This window comes from Sceloporus occidentalis, unplaced genomic scaffold (genome assembly GCF_023333645.1).
Source record: "Sceloporus occidentalis isolate IW3139 unplaced genomic scaffold, rSceOcc1.0.p SCAF_1, whole genome shotgun sequence".
Lineage (NCBI taxonomy): Eukaryota > Metazoa > Chordata > Lepidosauria > Squamata > Phrynosomatidae > Sceloporus > Sceloporus occidentalis.
In genome coordinates, this window is record NW_028316981.1 from 65,045,148 (window position 1) to 65,050,371 (window position 5,224).

Here is a 5,224-nt window from a genome sequence, read left to right on the forward strand (position 1 = left end):
CAAGCTGGAAGTTGCCCATCCGGAGGATGATGCCCTTGACCCGGTGGAAAGGAGGATCCACGGCTCTGCTCCAGCTCCATCAGCCCTGGCCTACCTCCCGTCCCTGGAGAAGATCGCCAAGCGTTCTTGGGACGCCCCAGCCACCATCCCGTCCACTTCGCGCAGGATCGAGAACCTGTATCGGGTCACTCCGTCTGCTCCGTCCTGGCTGTCAAACCATCCCAAGCTGAATTCAGCTATTGTGGAAGGAGCTCAGTCCACCTTCGCTCCCAGGACCTCGTCTTCGCCTGTCGACAAAGATAGCAAGAAGCTGGACGGCCTGGCTAAAAAATTCTACGCCTCGGCGGCTCTCGACCTCAAGATCGCAAACTACGCGGCTTGCATGGGGGCCTACGTCCAGTTCCTGGTGGAGAAGATGGACCCCACCATTGCTGACTTGCCTGATGACAGGAGGCGTATGATGGCGGCTCTCAGGAATGAGATCCACCTGATGGCTGGGCAGCAGATCATCTCCGCCAGACACTCCACGGACTGTGCATCCAAGGTCCTCTCTGGCTCCATAGCCCTCCGCCGCTATGCATGGCTCCGGTCCTCAGACCTCACCCCTCAGGCGAAGGCGGCTATTGAAGACATGCCCTTTGACAACTCGGGCCTCTTCAATAGGGACACGGACGAGAAGCTTAGCTTCAGGTACCGGATGAAGACCGCGGCTAGAAAGCACGGTATGTCTTCCGCACCATCCAAGTCCCCCCGCCAGAGGTACCCTGGTCAGCACCCTTGGCACCCAGGAGGCCAGTACCGCTTCCAGCCCCAGGACCGTCCTTACTACCAGGACAGTAACCCTCAGGGCCGATCCTCCCGGTCGCCTGCTCCCCCACCAGACAGGCGTCAATCCTCCCAACCCAGATACCAACAGGGATATAGGAAGAAAGATGGCCGGGGCAAGAAGAGGTTCTGATGTGTTCCAGCGCACCTCGTCACCTCCAACAGGCTGAGCCCTTTCTTTAACACCTGGGCAGCCATCACGACGGACTCTTGGGCACTTAACATCGTCCGCAGGGGTTACGCCCTAGAGTTCTCTGAGCTCCCACCAACTGGAGCTTTTGTGTCAACTGTCCCCTCGGACACCCTTCTTGACGAAGTGCGCACTCTTCTAGACAAAGGCGCCATTGAACCCGTCTCCCCGTCTGAGTTCAACCGGTGCTTCTTTTCCAGGTACTTCACCGTACCGAAGAAAGACTCCGGCCTTAGACCCATAATGGATCTCCGGGCCCTCAATGACTTTATTGTTTACAAGAAATTCAGGATGGTAACCCTTGCTTCTATCTTACCACTCCTACAGGAAGGCCACTGGTTCGTGACGCTAGACTTAAAGGATGCCTACTTTCACATAGCGATCCTGGAGGACCACCGCAGGTTCCTCGCCTTCGCTGTCGGACACCAGGCATACCAGTACAAGGTCCTTCCCTTCGGCCTTTCCACAGCTCCAAGGGTCTTCACCAAGTGCATGGCACCTGTGGTGGCGTACCTGCGTCAAAGGGGAATCACAGTCTTCCCATACCTGGATGACTGGCTCTTCGCAGTGTCTTCCAGGGACACTCTGCTCAAACAACTCGAGTTTGCCCTGTCGCTCCTTCAAGCATTGGGACTACAGGTCAACTTTGACAAGTCCAACCTGACTCCTACCAAGCGCATCGACTTCATAGGAACCATGCTGGACTCTGTGTCAATGAAGGCATACCTTCCAGAGGCAAGGTTTCAGGCCCTCCGCGCATCACTTCAGCCCTGCCTGCGTCAAAGGCGTCTCCAAGCCCGTGTGGTACAAGTCGCCATGGGACACCTGGCCTCTACCACCTTCGTCACACCGTGGGCTAGGCTAAGGCTCAGGCCCCTGCAATCCTGGTTCCTATCCGTGTTCGACCCCGTCCGAGACACGCCTACCAAACTGCTCACCATCCTGAGGACCGTACAGAAGTCCCTTCAATGGTGGCTCCAGCCCGACAACGTCTGCGTGGGAATGTCATTCCTACCCCCGCAGTCGGACCTTTCCCTGACCACGGACGCCTCCCTGCAGGGATGGGGCGCCCACACTCTGGACCTTACAATAAGGGACAAATGGTCACCGACGGAAGCCACTCTCCACATTAACGTCTTAGAGATGCTTGCTGTGGAAAAGGCACTCAGAGCGTTCCAGACGGTCCTCACGAACAAGGTGGTGCTTCTTCTCACCGACAACACCAACTCTCCAATCACTGGGGTCCCCCTCTCCTGGGCCTGTTCGCCTCCCGATTGAATGCTCACACACCGAGATTCTGTTCACGGTACAGAGAGCCCGGGTCGGAAGGGGATGCCTTCCAACTCAAGTGGACTCAAGGCCTCCTGTATGCCTTTTCCCCATTTCCTCTGATCACACGAAGATGTTGTCGGACCACACGGACGCAATCCTGATAACTCCGTGGTGGCCCAGACAGCCGTGGTTCGCTCCTCTCCTACAGAGGGCACAGGAGCATCTCCGACTGGAACACCGGCCCGACCTGCTCTCACTTCACGACGGGCGAGTCCACCATCCTGAGATGCAGTTTCTCCCATTGGTGGCATGGAGGATTCAGTCCTGAGCACGCTTCCATCCGGTACCGGTTCAGGATATCATCAAGGCAGCACAAAGATCATCTACACAGAGGTCCTATGCCTACAAATGGGATAGGTTCCTTGCCTTTTTGCAGACAAAGGGCATTCCACCATCCCATGTCTCCATCCCTGTGGTCCTGGACTTTCTTATGACACTGACAGAAGCAGGTCTCTCCTTGAGTTCTATCAAGTGCTACCTGTCTGCCATTTCGTCACACTATTTGTTTCAAAACAAACTCTCTCTGTTTGGGGACCCTCTCATAAAGAGGTTCCTTAAAGGATTCAACAACCTGCATCCACCTGTTGCGGACCCTTCACCGCAGTGGAGTTTAGACACCGTCCTGGCACAGCTGGTGTCTAAGCCGTTTGAGCCCTTGGCTACCACGGACCTGAGACTCCTGACCTGGAAAACGGCCTTCCTGGTAGCTATCATGTCAGCCTGCGGGGCCGGTGAACTGTGTGCCCTGAGGATCGACCAACCCTTCCTCCGTTTCCATAAGGACAAGGTGGTGCTCCATACAGACATTACTTTCTTGCCCAAGGTGGTGTCTGCTTTCCACATCAACCAGGACATTGTCTTGCCGACTTTGGCTCCTAATCCGACCACGGACTCTGAGCACCAGATCCATGCCCTAGATGTCTGGAGGGTACTGGCGTTCTACTTGGACAGAACAGCTGTGTCCAGGCGATTGGAGAGACTCTTTGTATGCTACTCCGAAGCCAAGAGAGGGCTGCCGGTCTCACCGCAGAGGTTCTCTAAATGGGTGGCCAACACCATCCGCCTCTGCTACGAGCTGTCCAAGAAGCCCTTGCCAGGTCGGGTTAGAGCCCATGCAACTAGGGCGGTAGCTGCATCCTCAGCCTTTTTGACAGGGATTCCCCTTGAGGATGTATGCAAGGCTGCTGTCTGGTCCCAGCCATTGATATTCATAAGACATTACAGGCTGGACGCCAGGGCCAGCAGGATGCAGCCTTTGGGAGGGCAGTGTTACTTTCTGCCATGCAATAGACCTGTTACACTGTTAATAAATAACACAGTTGTTTGGTTTACATACTTTATTGGTTATGTGATTTATTGGTTATTGACACTCCCTCCTCCACTGACTACAGCTCGCTAGTCTAAAGCCATTTGTGTGATTCGCAGAGACCACGAAGAAGAAGAAGAGGTTGCTCACCTGTAGCTGTGTTTCTTCGAGTGGTCATCTGCGAATTCACACAAACCCGCCCATCCATCCCCTCAGTGTCTGCTCACTTGACAACGCTTGTTGCCGCACTGGTTAGCGGCTCATTCGGAACTGAAGAGGAGCGGGCCACCAGGGGCCTTATATATGGGTGGGTGGGGCTACCGCCAAAAAGTTGCAGAAAGATACATTGCTTTCTGCCTGGAGATTCCAGAAGTTTCTGAGGATTGCTGTGCAGGCGCAGAATAAACCCATTTGTGTGAATTCGCAGATGACCACTCGAAGAAACACAGCTACAGGTGAGCAACCTGTTCTTCCCCGTCATCTTTTGTCAGACACTACAGGATAGCTAGATGCATCCTTTAGCAGGAATGTTCTGCAACATGTGTCATGATTTGGAAGTTACCTGCCTAGATGGTGAGGTAACAATATGTGTAGGTCCCAACATGAAGGATTGCCTCCCCACACTGCAGGAAAACAGAAAACTGGTATTCACTGTGAAGGTTCCTTTTTGCAATTGTGGGGAGGGGCATTTTTTTGTTGTCTGGACCTTTGTCATGCCATCACTGGAAAGGTGGGACCACTCCCTCTTAGGGTGGTAAAGTTGACAGGTTGAAGTCCTATCCGTCAAGCATCAAGGGAAGATCCAGACAAGTATGAAGGATGCCTTCCCACAACTGTAGAAAAGCAACCTTCATGGTGAGTACCAGAGTTGCATTTCCCCTGGGTTCACGTTTCATGCTGGCATCTGCAGCAACAAATTTACTAAGACAGTGCAACAGCTGTGTTAGACAGTGGCTTTGGGTGATTGGCACCCCTGCCTTACTCTCATAACCTAAGTTACTATGCAGTATGTCCAACTGTTGGGTGAGGTGTATTAATCTTTGCATAACTTTGTTCATTTTGTGGTTATATGGTGTAATCTTATATGGAGAATAAGATGACGGTGGACAGGAAGTTTCTCACACCCTCATTCTCTGTAAGGTTATATTGATTTCTTGTAATTTGTTTGTTATCCTATGAGGCTGCTAATCTCTGCAACTGATACTGAAATTTCTGGAAACACTACTGAGCATGTTTATCTTCACTACTTGCACAGTTAAGCTAAATCATCTGCTTGCTGCTTCATGGACCAGCTAAAGCCAGGCCAGGACAGCATTGAGGTCACTTAGCCCCCTTAATTAAGTTCTACAGATGAGAGCCTGTCTTTAGAAAAGACAATGTACAAAGGAAGGAGCTGAAGGCATACAAAATGGAGACACTTCAGTTCAGTATTTAAAGCTCACAAGACTACTGTAGTTCTGTAATGACCAATATAATTATAAAGTATAACTTGAGTGTCTGACTCTTTCAGCATTTTATTACTACAGCCTTTAGAAAGTCTAGGTTAGTAGAGTGGTTGCTTTTAAAAAAAG